The sequence below is a fragment of the Argentina anserina genome, chromosome 3, assembly GCF_933775445.1.
Source record: "Argentina anserina chromosome 3, drPotAnse1.1, whole genome shotgun sequence".
Taxonomy (NCBI): Eukaryota; Viridiplantae; Streptophyta; class Magnoliopsida; order Rosales; family Rosaceae; genus Argentina; species Argentina anserina.
The window spans coordinates 5,827,157-5,846,264 of NC_065874.1; the positions used below are offsets into that span (position 1 = coordinate 5,827,157).

A 19,108-nucleotide genomic window follows, 5' to 3' on the forward strand; every position below is an offset into this window, starting at 1 on the left:
AAGGACATTGTGAAGCTCTATGGTGGGAGTAATACGAACGGACCCTGTCCCTAACACGGGGAATGCCTCACCATTAGCATTAGTAACATAGGGTACGGGTGGATGGGACAATACGGTGAAATAAGATTTGTCATAAGTCATATGATCAGATGCACCAGAATCAATAATCCATGTATCAAAACTAACAGAGTGAGAAATATTAAAAGCCATACCAATTGGACCGCGACCAACGATGGAGACTGTAGGTGCTCCTCCAGCAGTATGATGATCATGCCCAACCACTCCATAGATATCGGGTTCCGGAACTAATTGAAGAGCTGCTTTCGCCTGGGGTCGATAATGAGGCCTCTTAGGCCTAAGGTGTGGATATAATTTCCAACATGTCATACGAGCATGGTTAGAATCATGGCAATAAGAGCAAGGAGGACGAGGCTGATTCCCGAAGCCTGGTGGTGGTCCCTGTCGGTGAAGGGGAGCGGAAGCTGTTGGTGGAATGGGTGGTGCCAAAGAACGAGCATGAACAGTGAGACTGGAAACGACAGCCGGTGCCTGAAGACTACTCTCCTGCTGAGACTCATCCTTTCGGATATAGGTGAAAGCGGTGAGAAGGCTAGGTGGTTCGGTCATTCGGAGCAATTCGCCTTTTGCACTGGTATGCTTTGCATCGAGACCTTTTAGAAAATGGTGAACTCGTTCAATCTCCTTCTCTTTTTGGTACCAAACAATATCCTCTTGATTTTTGATCATGCAAGGACGTTTCATATCAATCTCAGCCCAAATATTCTTTAGTTTGGTGAAATAGTGTGCCACCGGTTGCCCATCCTGATGTATTGCCAAAGCTGTGCACATTAACTCATGAACCTGTATGAAATCAGAGTCATTAGTAAATAAGCCGGCTAGTGTCTCCCATATTGCCTGTGCAGTAACACATGCTTCCACCAAATCAACTATCTCATCATTCATAGCCTTCCACAAGACTGACATGACAAGACCATCATCGTCGTCCCATTTATTGTAGGCAACAACATCCTCAGGACTAGGAGCCTTAGTGACGCCGGTGACATGGCCCATCTTGTGCATGCCGCGAAAATGAGCAGCCATAAGTCGTTTCCATTTACGAAAATTGGTTCCGTTGAGTTTGGCGCCCCCAAATGAACCGCTGTCAGAACCTTTGACAGATACTTCGAAGGTCGGAACATCAGGGAGCTGAGAACCCTCCGCTTCATGTCCAGAGCCCATTGAAAAAAAGAGACAATGTAAAAATCAGGGATTAGAGAGCAAAAAATGCGAGAAATGGAAAACAATCTGTCGCCGGTGCACTTGCACTGTCGGTGAGTATGCACTGACAGAAGCTGAGTGGACCGGGTCGGGTTGAGTGGACCGGGTCGGGTTGAATGGACCGGGCTTCTCGGATCTGGGCCAGATCTGGGCGGGTCGGTTTCGGGCGCGGAAGCTGTGATTTTTGGCAGCGCGATGCGGCGGTCTTGACGCGGCGGTGCTGACGGAAAGAGATGCCGGTGGTTTGCAGCAGCGGGACGGAACGAGATCGGAGCTTTGTCGTTGTCGTTGTCGATGGGCTCGTCGGTGTGTCGTCTGTGTCGAAGAGAACGGCGCTCGTCGAGGCGGCTCGTTGGTGTCGAGGAGAACGGCGCTCGTCGAGGCGTCGAGGAGGTGAGGTTGCAGCAGCGGGAGCGACGAGGAAAGCGGCGCTCGTTGGTGTTGACTTCTGGAGCTCGGGTGAACTGCACGTCGCCGGGAAAAACAGTCGGTTATTCCGACTGATTACCGGAAGCTGCAAACAACAAACCCAGGTAAAACAGAGCACGGCTCTGATACCAACTGGAATTGATTGGTTATATTACTTGATTTTTCTTCATACACATATCTACCTATATATACTAATCTACGAATCTATCTATCCGGGATGCACTCCGTGAATCACGGACCGTGTTTCACGGCGTGTTTCACGGCGTGTTTCACGCCACTATACATGCCAACACATTGGCCTGTTCTTGTATAGGTTAGCATGCTATATATAAGTTCAAAATATACAGAAAGCAACTGTCACTCAGCCATTTCACCATTCCAAGCATCAAGAGGTGGGATACTTTGTTCATACCTGAAAACGTTTCCTGGATCAACAACAGTCTTCACTTGTACCAACCTCTCAAAGTTTCCCTTAAAGTAGTTAGTCCCCCAAACACTAGCTTCTGAGTAGCTCACATTGCCATTTCCATTAGTCCCTAAATGAGTATCTCTGTAATTTAGATATGAACACCTTGGCGACTTTGACACATCGGTGTCATATACTCGTACAACTTCCTTATTAGATCAAGATGTTTATTTTCAGCCTCTACACCTTCCTCTTTCCAATTCACTGAGTATTGAATTTTGTATACATTTCCTGCTCTATGTGGGAATTGAATGGGGTGTCAAGCTCCGAAATTTCGCTCATTTTCCCACCATAAGGATTGAATGTTAGTACCAGCTTTTTTAGCTCCATCATCTTGTTCCACAGTCCTTCAAGACCAGCCTTTGACATTGGTTCTTGGATGTAGTCAGATTTCTTCTTCAAGAACTTTTCTGACTGAGGTATTCTTTCAAGCAGTACATCTGCACATGTTCCAATCGGGTAATTAGACCAATACAGAACCGAATCAATCCAACTCGTTTCGACATAGTCCTCCTGCTTCAAACCCAATTGAGGAAACCTCTCAGCCATCAAAGCTTCAAGCTTTTCTGCATTTCCTAAGGGCATCTCCCCTAGGCAAAATGCCATATTGATTTAGCCTACTAAATTCAGTATGTTCTCATATAGATGTTCTTTTAACTTAACTGATAGGCTAAAATCAACATTTCCACCATAGGTTAAAAGTTATGGGCCATTTGGTCAAATGTTGTACAAACGGATATATATATATATATATATATATATATTATATATTTGTAACGGCTAAATTTAGATTAAAAAATACAAATAACGACTAGTTTAAATACTATTATAATAATTATAAATAACGGCTATATTCCAAAAACAATCTATAAAAACATACATACTATCTATTGTTTCCATCACCTCATTTTCACTCAATTCTATTTCATTTCTCACTTTCACTTCGCTACAATGGATCGATCCCAAATAGCATCATTTTTTATTATTTTCAAATGGAACTGTTGAATTCTATAATTCTATATTAGCTGCATTTGATGAGGAGGAAAATATGTTGCTTGGCATGTATGCTAACAACAATATTCTTTTGGCGGAACAACTCAACGACGAAGAGGATAATGCTCAATTTGCAAGGAGATGTGCAGTTCCTGGTCACATAACTATTTATCGTGATCAAGAAGTTGCTACACAAACATTGTTCACATATTATTTTTCTAATGTCCCTCGATATCCAGAGGTAAAATTTTCGCAAACGTTTATGCATGCGTAAAATTTTGTTTTATCGCATTACTGGTGTAGTCAATAATCATGACAACTACTTTATGCAATAATGTGATGGAATTGGTAGGCTCGGATTGTCATCCCTGGTAAAATTCAATGCTTGTTTTCGAATGCTATCATATGGTGTACTAGCTGATTCACTTGATGAATACTTGAAAATTGGTGAATCTATAGCAATTAGATGCATGCAAAAGTTTTATCGGGCTGTTGTAGAGATCTTTGCACAGATATATCTTAGAAGGCCAACATCCAATGACATTGCCAGACTCCTTTATATTGGTGAGGAACGTGGATTCCCCCGAATGTTAGAAAACTTAGATTGCATGCACTAAAAATTGTCTAGCAGCTTGGGCAGGTGCCTATGCCGGACGTAGTGGAATGCCGACAATTATTCTTGAAGCAGTTGTTGATTATGATATTTTGGATATGACATGCATATTTTGGCTTATCAGGCTCTAACAATGACATTAATGTTTTGAAAGCATCCAACTTATTTACGGAGCTTGTTGTAGATAAATCACCTCCATGCACGTATTTTATTAAGGATAAACAATATGATGTCGGTTATTACTTAGCAGATGACATATATCCTAAGTGGTCTACACTTATCCAAACTATTCATAATCCTCAAAGGAGGAAAAAACAATATTTTGCCACCAAATAAGAGTCATGTAGAAAAGATGTTGAATGTTCTTTTGGTGTTCTACAATCATGTTGGGCAATTGTTAAGAGTCCGGCACATTTTTGGAAAAAACCAGTTCTACATGACATCATGACTGCATGTATCATTATGCATAATATGATTATTGAGGATGAGTGTGAATTATTAGCACCCATTAGGGATTTAATCGTGCGCCTAGGCCTACCGTTGAAATGTTTGGTAATGAAGATGAACGATTTACTCAGTTTCTTACCCGAAATAGGCAAATCAAAGACAAAAAAGCTCATTTTGAACTACGGGATGCATTAATTGATCATCTATGGGATCGTCATGGTAGAGATGAAGCTTCAAGTATTCCATTTGATGGCACTGTTTCCTTTTTTTTTTATATCGGTTGTTTTATTTCACGTGTTGTATTAATTATACTATATATGTTTCCATTGTGTTTTTATGATTTTAATTAAATAAATAATAGTATTGTGTTCAAAATATGTATCCGATTTATTATGAATGAAGTAGACTCAATTATGAGTTGTATGCCATTATTTCACAATTTTCACACATATCAACATGATCAGATAAGATAAGATTACATTTGTTGAAAACTGTTAGATCAAAGTACGTGAATACATCTATACCGTTAAATTTTATTGATAATCACCATAAATATCTACATTCTTCCATAATACAGAACACAGCAATTCTTCAACTGCTTCTTCCACAATACTCAATACAACCAATTAGGCATTCAATCGTTTCAATATCTTCTTCTAAGCGTGGTCCGGCTTATACAATAGATGAAGATTTGCAATTGTGTCATATTTATCTTAATGTTTTTCAATGTCCTATTAATGGTGTTAATAAAAAAAATGATGCGTTGTGGAAGAGAGTTATTGTTGCCTACAATGAAGACAATGATGGATATATGATTAGGACTGGAATGTCGCTTCAAAGTCAATTCGCTGATCTGTGCTTACCGGTTAGTAAGCTTCCTGGTTATATTCGTCAAATTGAGCACCAAAATCCAAGTGATGCGTTTGAAGAATGGATTGTAAGTATTCCTTAAACCATAATTTATAATATTATAATTTTAAACTCCAAACTTACAATATTTGTTTGTTCTTTTTCACTTGCTAGTTGAAGAAAGCTAAAGAATCCCTCCAATATGATCCAACTTTCAAGAGGAAAAAGTTTCAATTTGATCATGTGTGGCCTGTTCTGAAAAATGCTAAAAAATGGTTGGACAATGCTGCCCCGCACGCTGCTAAACCACAAAGGAGAAATGAGACATTTGAAGAATCTCAAATAGGTTCTCGCACAACAGAGATGTAACGACCCCAAAATTTCGAGCTTTTAAACTCAAAATTCTAAAGTCGTTAATAACAAAATAATCTCAATAAAATCGAAATCATTTAAGTGCACAGCAGATCATCACTGAGTTATCAATACAACTCAGAAAACCAATTATTACAACCCAAATTTATAATTTACATTACGTAAGTTGGAATGTAATAATCCTCACAATCTCTCACAAAATAGTCACACAAAATCCTCACACAAGCTGGAGGTAAATCACTTCAAGTCCTCTGAGCGGTCCGTCAATTCCCGCTAATCTACACCTGCGGAGTCATCCACTACACCATCGAATTGGTGCACCGGGATTGTAAACACAAACCCGGTAAGCTTTACAGCTCGTATGAGTAAAATCAAAATATAATTCGCATATCAAAATATACGAAAGATCACAAAACAACAAATATAAATGCCCTCATGAGTCAATAGTCAGCCCATCTGGTTGACCCAAGAAATATGAAATAAAACGCTCATGAGGAAATTAAGTAACCCTTCTGGTTACCCAATGCATTTATAATACGGGTACCAAGAACGCTGGTACACATCTGTTACCCCTCTCGTAATACACCGCTGATATTGGATAGCCACCCGCTACCCAACATCCAAAACAATCTGAGTACCCATGAGCAGATAACCACCCGTTACCTCACATGCAGTACTACGCAGATATTGGGTAACCACCCGCTACCCAACATCCAAAACAATCTGAGTACTCATGAGTAGATAACCACCCGTTACCTCACATGAAGTACTATGGTGATATTGGGTAACCACCCGCTACCCAACATCCAAAACAATCTGAGCACTCATGAGTAGATAACCACCCGTTACCTCACATGAAGTACTATGGCTGACAGACTAGAGCTCTAACTGTATCGTAACTTTCGCCCGGCCAAAGGCTAGGTTCCGACTTGCCAAACACGTACAATAATCTCACATCATATTGTACCAATCACGTCCGAAGACAAATCAACATTTAAACAATCTCAATGTTAAAAATCACGTACAATAATCTCACATCATATTGTACGTTTTAAAACTTTCACGATATAACCACAATAAAATCATAACAGTATATTATATAGCAAACTATATATATTCGTATTTATTTACCATTTATACAATATATACATAGTCCACTATATCCTATACATGTCATATTTCATAAACACCTGAAAATTACGTACGATAATCTCACATCATATCGTACCATTTGAATCACATACACATGCCAAATTTTTCTGTCACTGAAATGACTATTTTTAATGAATTAATAACAGTACGTAATTTAATGAACTATATATATATATGTACTTATTACCATTATACTGTATATATGTAGTCCACTAAATTATATACATGTTGTAATTCATTTAATAAACACACTTGCAAAATGTTGAATCACCACGAGGGTAGATTCTTAATTCAGTGAGATCTTACTCACCTTATTGACTTGAGCGCAATTCCACAATTCCCGATGGAAATTCAATTCCCGATGGAAATTCTTTTCCTCGATTTAACGATCACCTTAAAAGAATGAGAAAAGAATTTAGAATCGTTTCGTAAACCATTAAATGCCAAAACAGTAATAAACGGTTACTGTTCAGCAATTTTGGTTTATACGAAGTTACTGTTCACGGTTACTATTCACGGTTACTATTCCCGGATACTGTACAAATATGCAATTAATACGTATTTCTGTACGTATAAATATTATATACGTAGTTCTGTACGTACAAATACTATATGCATATTTCTGTACGTATAGATATTATATACGTATTTCTGTACGTATAAATATAAATACGTATTTCTGTACGTATAAATATTAATACGCATTTCTGTACGTATAAATATTATATACGTATTTCTGTACGTATACGTACGATTTAAATGTAAATACAAATTCAGTAAATAAAATTTACTAAATTACCCTTTTACAAAATTACTTTTTATATTTACTGAAAGTAATTTATATTTACATTTACCGTAGGTAAAATTTAATTACATTTACCGTAATAAATAAAAATTACATTTACATTTACCGTACACAGTAAATTACCAAAATACCATTATGTCAAAACCGTTCCCACCGCCGCACGTGGCGGCGCGTGTGGCACACGCGCCACCTCCGGCAGGATGCGCGTGGGGCCCACGCGCCGAGGCTAACCAAGGCGCGTGTGGCGCCACCACCACCCCAAAACCGTCCTCTTTTCTCCCCTCTTCCTCCCTCCGGTCCTACGCCACCCCACACTTCCCCACGCACCTACACGCGCCGCTTAAAGCGGCGGTGTTCAACACCTCCACACCCTCATCCGATCACCACAAATCGAACCAAAAACAACAACAATCCAAACACAATCAATCTACACAAATCCTCACCTCAATCAGACCTTGGATCGTCAAATCGACGTCGATGAGCTCGAGATGCCGACGGTTGCAGTTGAGGTGCGGTGGTGCCTATCGCGATTCTCGATCGACGATCTTGTCACCGGAGGCACTAGGGGCGAGGAGAGGTGGTGGTGTTGCAGTCCCTATGCCCTGATCTCCCGGTGGAGTGTTTGGGTGGCGGAAGAATCGCGAGGCTTCGGGTTGTCGCGTGGGAGCTTATGGCGGTGAGGTGAGGTGCGTCGTGCACGTGGGTTGCTCGCGGGGAGGCTTGCGAGGGTCGGGGAAGTGGCGGTGTATGCCACGGGAGGCTGGATGATGGTAGATCGGCAGGAGAGATTTCTGGAGGAAGAGAGAAGAGAGAATCGGGGAGAGAGACGAAAATGGGAGAGAGGAGGCGCGGGTGAAGGGTTTCCAGAAATGGAAACCCTAATCCCTAAAATTTACTATTTATACTAGTTTCCAAATCGGAAACTAACTTCCGACGTTAATAACTTTTACGTACGACGTCCGATTCGAACGCGTCACATACTTACGAGTTCGTATCGACGAGCTCTACAACTTTTGTGAAGAAAGTTTTCGCAAACGATCGACGGAATAAAAGTCGATATAATCGTTCGGAAACGTAACGTTTTTTGAATCAAACGTTCCGATAACGTTTCCGTTTCCGTTTCCGTAACGTTGCAAACAATTGTATTCATTTAGACTGAAAATCATAACTTAATAGAATTCAAATTGAATCAAATACTGTAATGAAATTTAGGGTTATTACAAGAGACATCTGAAAATCCATAATTTTTTGTTCATTTGAATGCAGATGAATACGAGCAGGAGTACATCAACGATGAACTCGCTTCACAAGAGCGTCCCATAGGAACGAAAATAGCAAAGATGAGAAAGAAAGTAGCCAAGGAAAAGAAAAAGGGTTATGAAAAGATCATAGCTGACAACCAAGCGATAAAGGAGTTGCTTCAAAAAAACATGTAGGAGAAATCAAGCTTTGCCTCCAAGATGGAGCAGTACACCTTAAACAAACTGAACATCCAAAGTCAGCGTGATGAACATAAAATCATGCTAAGAGCTTGGATTCTATAACAGATCCAATGGATCGTGAGTTCTTGAAGATTTGAAAGACAGAAATTATGCAGAGAAAAGCTCGTGAGGCGCAATTACAAGGACTACCCCTAACATTTGGTTACAGTAATTTTAATAATATGAACCAATTCCAAACTAGTTGTAAGGCTACATTTCATTCAGGAAATTTTGGTATTTCATTTCCATTTGGATTCGGAGGAACTGGTGGGTATGAATGAGCTTCACATGTTGGAGGAAGTAGTCAATTTGATACAAATAGTGGTGAACATATCCCTGAGGTCAATCATAGTGGCCGATTCAGGAGAAATGATGGTTATGGAGAAACTGATGCTAATCTACCGGAATATTAGTTTATGTTTAGGTTAATTTTATGAATTTATTTTATGTTGTTGCTTATGCTTCTGTATTTCACTTCCTAGTACTCTTTTTCCCAACTTGGAATTTTTTTTTCAAGTATGATTTTGACAAGGCTATCAATAAATTAGTTCATTTACTTGACCAATAACACATAAAAACAACAACATTTAAGGAAATTCAAGCACAAAAATATTAACATATCAAATATTAGGCTCATATGAAACCTCACAACAAGGGCATTATTATACAATAATTTTTATAATTAAAGACACTATAAAATAATACATTTATATAAAAAATAATTATATACATGCTAAAATGAGAATAAAACACACAAATAAAAACCATAATTACAATTGGTCCACCATTTAGCCTATGAAAATGGATAGCCAAATTTGGCCTCTCTTTGGTCGAAGACCATTTTTTTTTTTGGGACTTGTGTATATAACCTACAATTGGTGTAGGGAAAAAACCATATTTGGGTTTATACCCTACGGAGGGAGATGCTCTAAATACAAGGCAACAAATTTAGCTTTCACCGTCTTTAATGTTTTTCTATTCATCAGCATCACAACCACCCTAATGAAAAAATCATCATCTATTGTATCTCCAAAGTCCTCTCAACTATAAAAACTGTGACAACTTCTGGAACTTGAACCAATTTGATTTTCCATGACACAAGGACACCAAAACTAGCTCCACCTCCACCTCTAATAGTCCAAAAGAGGTCTTCCCCCATTGACTCTCTATCCAAAACTCTTCCATTAACATCAACTATTTGAGCATCAAGAATGTTATCAACTAACAACCCATGTTTCCTCATCATATTTCCATACCCCCACCGGAAAATTCTACAGCTGGGTAGCCATGGATTTTGCTCTGCTATGCTATCCAGTAGTAAACTTCACCTAGAGTTGCTCGAGACTCGACCCAAGCACTTTCTTCTTCTATGCTGACTGATATAGATCGAAGATTGAACATGTCTATATTGATGAACTAGACATCTGAGATGTATGAGAGGCCATTATAGTCATGGCCACAACTGCGAATTATGACTTGCAGGTGCAGGATTTTGGAGCAGAGGATTAATGCTTGGATATGAGAGACGTGGGTTGGGGTGACAATGAATTAGGGCTTTAGGGTTATAGGGGTAGTGAATCTAAGGTTTCTTATGTAGGAATGAAGAATTGGTGTGTATGAAGGGTTGGTGGGAAATAGGTGACTGATGGGATTGGTGGAGAGGGGGATTGGGAAAGATTGGAAAGGCATTGGAGGAAGGTGTCTTGGATTGAATCTGAAGCTACCATGGAAGCATGGAGAAGAAGGAAGAAGACAACAACAAAAGTTGCAGAAGTAGTTTGGGTCGTCATGACTAGTTGGGAGTTGAGTTTTGCCACACTGATCACCATGTGCTTGAGCCTTTGGACAAGCTAAGAAGCAAGTAAGAAGTTTCTGCTTGTGAAGTTGGAAGTCTTCTTCGTAAGAGTTAAGGCTGGTGTTTGATAATTGAGGCAAGAGAAATCAGGAGTATAGTTAAGTCTTCAAGAAATTCACTGACGACATTTAATGGCTAAATGCATCGATGTACGACAGTAACTGGCAATCAAGCAAATTTTCATCATGTGCATTGTGTGCTGGTATTTCTTTGAAGTTTTTCAAACGGTGCACGTACGACGCCGACAATTTGCTCTAGCATTATTTTATACTTGACTTGCCTACGTTTTTTGGATGGAAGTGTTCCTAAGGATGGTGTATTGTGTGTGGAATTAGTGAGATTTTTAAAGAAATTTATGAAATTCAAAAGTTCAGGTGTATTCAATACAAACTTTTAATTATTTATATAAGTCTAGGTGTATTCAATTGAGATTTTTAAAAGTCATTATGGAATCCATAAAAGTCTGGGGGTATTCAATCAAGACTTTAAAAATGAATAGAAGTATGTGGGTATTCAAAATATCATTCATACTTATGAAATTCTAAACGCATGGAATCTCATGGACTTTCTAGTGTTAATTGTACATACCACAATCCAAAAATTTTCATTGAATTTTCCATGAATTTTCTCATTGTATTTAAAAATGTATATTTTCCACCAATTTTCTTTATTTTCTTTTTGCCTTTGTTTTACCAATTCTTTTCCCTACAACTCAATATGTTTATTCAACCTATGATCCCTATGATCCCATGATTGTAAACTTCTTCGTTATGTTATGTTCTTACCTTGTATCTTTGTACTTATTAAAACTTCATTCTCATATGTGGGCACATGTCTAATGTTAACAATAAAAACAATGAAGATGAAAAACATGAAAAGATGAACTTTCTCACTAAAAATGTATATTTTCCACCAATTTTCTTTATTTTCTTTTTGCCTTTGTTTTACCAATTCTTTTTCCTACAACTCAATATGTTTATTCAACCTATGATCCCATGATTGTTCTCTTATTTGTTATGTTATGTTCTTACCTCGTATCTTTATACTTATTAAAACTTCATTCTCATATGTGGACACATGTTTTATGTTAACAATAAAAATAATGACGATGAAATAAGTACGTGAGAAGAAAATAGAATAATAATCATATCAATGTTTCATGATCGCCGACTTCTTTAGTTTGAAACTAGTTGAATAATTTATTACTTTCATTTCTATGATATCTATTGGTCAATAGATTAAATTTAAAGAGTTTCTTTTGATTTTGTTATAAATAATTGAGATTCTCCAATTTCTTTATATTTGCTTAGAACACAAAATTGTTCTGTAAACAAATTTCTTAACTAGCATGCATTGAATCCCCGTTTAATAGCACCCACAAGGTGTCAGTCATCAGAGAACATATAAAGCCAACCTAGATGCTTCAGGCACACATGTGAGTGAAGCAAACTATCATCGAACCGTGAGTTTATAATTGACTAAATTGAGATACATTGTATGTACATTATTTAGTTACTACGCGTTATTTTCTTAAATAACAAAAAAAAGTAGCTTCAATTTTTTTTATGAGTACAGAAAATTCTATAGAAGTTGATCATATAAATTTGTGGATTTCATGAATTAATACAAGTCTGTAGAAATCAGTCAAAAGTATGTGATTGAAATCAATGATTTTAATAATTATGTAAAAGGTTATATACTTTTTAAAAGTATGTAGACTTTTAAAAAAAGTCTGTTAATTAAAATAAGTCTACACAAATCTAAATACAATACACCCCCTGATTCTATTGAACACTTATTGTATAGTAACTTGTTAGAGGATGATTTTGGGTCAAAGCATCTAATTAAAGAGCATAAATTCTTCTGTGCACAAATGTGCAACTACACGTTGCGATCATCCAATGTCATTCTTCTTCATATCTCTCAATTTCCTCTCTTTCTCTAGTCCTTGCGTCTTTCTCAATATTATCAGTCCTCTAACCAAAGTTTCACTGCTGAAACCATGCTCTAATCTCTTGGGCTTTCAATCTTGGTCTTCATTTTCTTTGATCAGTTGTTGTTCCTCAAATCCTCAACTAGGAAAAAGCTACATGTACAATGGGACAGCGGGAAGTTCTTAAATTGGAAGGCCCAAATGGCCCAATTGTATAATACTGCACACTTAATCCAACAGCTCACAGAAAACTCTGAAAAAGAGTTCACACTCTCGCTCGGTTGCTCTCTGCTCTCGATGAAGTCCAAGGAAGATTGTGCTTGCGCCAAAGCTATGGGCCTATGGCCTTGTCATCTAGACGCCATTTGGCTCGTTCAGGCCTCCGTCTCTCATTGATGAGGTTCGTAATCAATCAAAAGAGATGTTTTCAATTCCGATATCAGGGAATGTGAATGGAAATTAAGATGTGTCGATTCTGTATTTTCAGGACCCAGTTAGAAAGAAGCCACCTTGAAAGGACCCAGTTCGCCAGGTCATTCCGGAAGGGAAACAAGGGGTATGTTCTGACCTATTTAATTTATACATTTCTAAATCTTTTGTTTGGATGAGATGTCATGTACTCATGTTTGGTTTAGTTTCAAAGATTGGTTCTATATCAATTTCTCTCTCTGCTATGTTGTTTAGTCTCTTACATGGAGTTTTCAAAGACAAAGAAAACAGACTCTGCTTTCTGTGTTGGTAGTTTGTCTCTGACAAGTAGTTTCTGGACTAAAATGATTCAAACTATGTTTTTTATTTTCTCTGTTTGCAAGTCTTAATGTTATTGATGTATGTTTGGTTTGGGTGGCGAATTTGGTTGGGTTGGTTTGCATCAGATTGAGTATGGGTATTGCTCATTGCTAGGTCTCATTACAGATTTGTTGTGATATTGGAATTTTTAGGTGGAGGCAAAAAGATATGGAAGAGAAGATGGTGCAGCAGCTAGATGAACAAGGGTTTGAGGTAAAAATCGTAATTGTTCACCACAGACAGAAAGTGAAGGGTAACTCATGAATCCGAGAGAGATAGGCCAATAGAAGACCTTCTACTTGCATTTTATAAGATACACTAATGCCACTGGACGGCTGGACCAAAGAGTACTCATGAAGAGGTGTGATACTTTGTTCATGCTTGAAGAAGTTTTGGGGATCCACCTCGGTCTTCACACGCACCAGCCTCTCAAAGTTGCCTTCAAAATTTTGTTCCATAGACTCTAGCAATGTTATAGATGGTCTGATTAGCCAAATTGGCCCCAATGTCAAGATCCCTGTAGTTTTGAAAGGCTGCTCTTGGTACATTGGATACAAATGGAGTCATTAGTTTGTAAAAATTTTCAGACAGGCTAAGATACTTGTTGGTGGCCTATCTCCCTTCTTCCACCCACGACCATGAATATTGAATCATGAAGAGGGTTCCGGCTCTGTGAGGGTAGGGAGTTTCCTACTCGGAAATCTCACTCATTCTTCCACCGTAAGGGCTCCATTGCATCCACGAGTTCTCCATCTTGAGTAGCTACTTCAATATGTATTCTATGTCTTGCTTTGGAATTGGCTCTTTCACATAGTCAGACTTACCTTTCATGCTGTGCATTGGGCCTATAGGTCTTTGGAGTAGAACATCTATGGGCGTTCCAACTGGATGATCATCCCAAAATAAGGTAGATTCTACCCAGTTCATTTCATAGCAATCTGATTTCTGCATTCCCAACTCGGGAAAACTCTCATTTACTAATGAAAGAAGCCCATCAGTCATCACTTTGTCCCAAGAAGAAACCATCGAATGACACTTCGACAGTCTTGTTACCCGAACTAGTTTCCGACACTCGAGGCATTGCTCTGATGAAGATTTCCTTAGGTAGCTTAGGCGCCACATGTTGTCACCGGTAGAGAAGATCTGCACCACCTTCCTCAAGGGTCCTTCCGATTTTGAATACAGTCACGTTGGATGACACTGGAACCAGCTTTATTTTCCATGACCAAAGCTTGCTCCACCACCTCCTCTAATGGCCCAAAAGAGATCTTCTCCCATAGAGCTTCGGTCTAGAATTTCACCATTCACATTAACTAGTTAGCATCTTCAACGTTATCCACAGTGAGGCCATACTTTCTAAACATGACACCATACCCTGCACCACTAGATAGACCACCAACACCAACAGTTACACAATTTCCCCCTGGAAACCCAAGAACTTTACTTATCTGTGCAATTTATCATTGTAAAGTTCACCTAGAATAGCTCCCGACTCAACCCAAGCACTCTCATCCTCGACATCAATATGAATGGCGCGGAGATGAAACATGTTGAGAATAACAAAGGGAACGTATGGCACGTGCGATAGACCCTCGAAGTCATGGCCACCACTTCGGATTCTGATCGATCTGCCACTCATGCCGCTTTGCGCAGATCACAGTTGCTTGGACGTGGGATTCATGCTTGGCTGTTACAATGGCCAACAGTTTCGGAGTTGTAGGGTTGTAATACCTGCTGTTTCTGATGTATGCCAGCAGAACGGGTTCAAAAGTGGCGTTTTGGGCGGTGTAAATGGCTTCAGTGATGGAGTAGTTGGAGGAAGATTGTTCTGGAAGGCATAATTGGAAGTTTTCGAGAATGGGGTTTGAAGTAGCTGCCAGATATTCTGAGTTCCAAAGGGCTGAGAGAATGAAGATCAGTACTAGTGCTACATAACTTGGTAACTTCATTTAGCAAGTGCAGATTCTTTACAGGGTATTCAAGGTAAAAGTCCTAAAGGAGTACTAGTGTTCAGGACAAGGTGTGTAAGAAGATATCTGGGTAGATCAAGGCTGTGTTTGTGTTTTAGACATGTATAGCTCCTTGCTAGAACGCATTGTACAAGAGCTCATACATGCATATTTATAGAGTTTCACCAATTTAGTAGAAAACTCTATAACTAACTCGATCACCTGATCGATGTCCTCTCGCACGCAGATTGTGATAGCTTTTTTTAACTGGTTGTTGTGATGGTTAGTTGGTGATGTATCCCTAGATACACGTGTTCTGATGGAAAATCAAACGGGTAGTTGTACTTGTAGATCTGCATAGCTTGTCGAGTTCTGGGGATAGGAGGAACTATGAATGAATGGTCCCCAAATTGATAACCGGTACCTTCATTGTGATTTTTACTTCTGTGCATTTTAGGCTGGCCTGCTAATTGTTTATTAACTTTATTTAGTTGATAGCGTGGTAATAATTTTGGAGATTCATTATCATGAAAGTTTGAATCTTTGTTGAAATGTTGAATGTAGGTGAAATGCATAATTTCTGCTACTGTTTTTCTAGGGTCTCTAACATGGAGTTTGGAACGTACTCAAGAAGTTAACATGGTTCTCTGTTGGTCTTAAGATGGGGTATTTAGTTGATGGGGTGCCCATGTGTAGTCTTGATCTAGTCTTGAGTTTGTGGGATTTGGAACTTAGACATGCATTGAGGTAAAACTGCAAGTTTGAAACAGCAAATTCGTTCATGGATTCTTGTGTGGAGAAACAAAAGGATGATGACTAGCTTAGAGGACATTGCACTATACTGGATTCACGCTCCTTTTCAAGTAAAAGCTGAAAATTATGGGGGACCAAGAACGGATTTTGAGTATACTGATGAAGCTCTACATCATATATGAAGCAAAGTTAATTCTTGGTACAAAGGGTTTGTTTTCTTGCTTGTACGAATGTAAAGTAGAGATACGTGGAGAGTATTAGTTGAGACTTGAGACTATGAAAGGGGGAGCTACTACTTCCTGTGCTACGTAAAACAGGAACTTAAGAGAATGGAGAAATAGCTAAATAATGTAGAACATTTGGCCAAAGAAATATATCAGGTGCTGGTTGTGTGCAACGGACAGCAAGTTTGGTTCAATTCTGATTGAGCTCTCAGATAGTATATTGGAATGGAAAGCTATTGAATCCTTGGAGCATGTAAATTGGTTGGATGAATTTTAGAAAAGCTGGAACCTGATTATGTGGAGATTTGATTAAGGAGGCACACAACTTTGTAGTTGTTCAGTAAGTATTGCAAGAATAACTGATGACATCAAATAATGTATGGACTTCAGTTGGCAATGTCAACCTATATAGAAATGAATGGGGCACAGTGTGGTTGTTTCTGCTTCTTTTCCTAGCGCTGTGTTGTTGTGCCTGACTCCTTCAGAATGTGTATTATCTATGCTTGCTTTAGAGTACATTAGTATTCCATCAAACCATCATGTCAAAGCAGCTTGAGTAATGGAAGTGCGACCTTCTCCTGCCCAGAAATTATCTTCGTTACTCTCTCATGGTAATAAGTCAAGTAAACTTTAATCGCTGCTCTAACTTCAGAATCCTTTAGTAAAGTTTCAACACTCTGCTCATCTCTGAAGAAATTTACTAGATTTTACCTGTGTTATGATGTGATGTAATTTTTTATAGTTACTAATGTTCACCCTTCGAATTGGTACATTGTGATATCACTTGGTAAAAGCCTCCTAAGATATATAAGAATTCATTGCTTCATCAGCTTATAATCAAGCTTATAAACTTATTCGTAAATTTAAGTCATTTGTTCTTCCAATTATCTGAACATTTGATTTTGAACATGTTGCTTACTGTGCGAGATGATGGGGTTTCTGTATCTCAAATTTGCTCGATTTTCCTCTCAAAAGATTAATTTCCACAGAAAATTGCCGTTGTAAAATATCTTTTCATCTGAAAAAAAAATTGCCCATGTATAGTTGTATATATAATATCTTTTCCACAGTTGTTGTGACATGAGTCTGCAATTTACATTGCAAGGAGCCAAAGTTGGCAATTTTGCTTAAGATGACTGATATTTTATGCACTCATATATATCAAAATTACTTATAAAGTTATAATCTAGTATTTGGTTTCTGGTGACAATCAGGAAACTAAAGCATATAGAAGGATTGAGATGGGTAAATGACTAAATGGCTACATGGCTATATTTCAGTTTCTCAAAGAGCTACATCGTTGGAATAGAGTGTGGACATAATAGAGGAATGGTCAGAGCGCTGTTGCTGAACAAAATCTGGTACATTTTCTTCCCCACTATTTTGGCTATGCTATTGTTCTAGCCTTGTTATATGTTAGTGTAACGACCTTAAAATTTCGAACATAAAAACTCAAAATATTAAAGTCTCAAAATATTAAAGTCGTACAACACTAAAACAATCTCAACGAATCGAAATCATTATAAATGCACAGCGGATCATCACTGAGTTCTCAATACAACTCAGAAAACCAATTATTACAAACCAAATTTATGATTCAACATTACATAAAATGGAAATGTAATAATCCTCATAATCTCTCGCAAAACTCACAAATAAATCCTCACAAGTTCTCACACACAATTATGCAATAGAAACCTCACCACAAGCAGGGAAATGAACAACTTCGAGTCTCCGGAGTCGTCTCTCAATTCCCACTAATCAACACATGCGGAATTATCCCCCTACACCATCGAATTGGTGCACCGGGATTGTAAACACAAACCCGGTAAGCTTATAGCTCGTATGAGTAAAATGATAATATAACTCGCATATCAATATATACGAAAATCCACAACACAACAATATAAATGCACTCATGAGTCAATGGACGGCCCATTTGGTTGTCCCAATAATATATGAAATGAAAGTACTCATGAGAAATCGGGCAACCCTTCTGGTTACCCAAATACATTTATAATACGGGTACTAATGAACACTGGTACACATATGTTACCCCTCACGTAGTACACCGCCGATATTGGGTAACCACCTGTTACCCAACATCAAAACAATATGAGTACTCATGAGCAGATAACCACCTGTTACCTCTCATGCAGTACTCCGGCAGACAGACTAGAGCTATACCTGTATCGTAACTTTCGCCCGGCCAAAGGCTATGTTCTGACTTGCCAAACACGTACAATAATCTCACATCATATTGTACTAAAATCAAGTCCGAAGACAAATCGACATTTTAACAATCTCCATGTTAAAATCACGTACAATAATCACATCTCATATTGTACAAATCAAAATCACATGCTTGATATATAATCTCGTCATCAATATGACCTCATCACGATAAAATCATAACAGTATATTATATAGCAAACTATATATATATATATATGTACCTATTTACCATTTATACAATATATATATAATCCGCTTATATCATATACATGTCATGTTTCATAAACACGTCCGAAGACAAAACGTTTTAACCAACACCATGTTAAAATTATGTACAATAATCACACCTCATATTGTACAAATTAAATCACATGCACAATATACAATTCTCGTCATCGAATGACCAATTCTAATGAATTAATAACAATATATAATATAACGAACTATATATATATATATGTACTTATTACCATTTATACAATATA

At 38.1% G+C, this 19,108-nt stretch overlaps 2 pseudogenes; both read right to left on the minus strand.

Moving 5' to 3' along the window:
* Nucleotides 1-2,064: 2,064 nt before the first annotated feature.
* Nucleotides 2,065-10,817, minus strand: LOC126788004 (berberine bridge enzyme-like 14; annotated as a pseudogene).
* Nucleotides 10,818-13,620: 2,803 nt separating this feature from the next.
* On the minus strand, nucleotides 13,621-15,847 carry LOC126788292 (berberine bridge enzyme-like 17; annotated as a pseudogene).
* Between the last annotated feature and the right edge of the window lie 3,261 nt (nucleotides 15,848-19,108).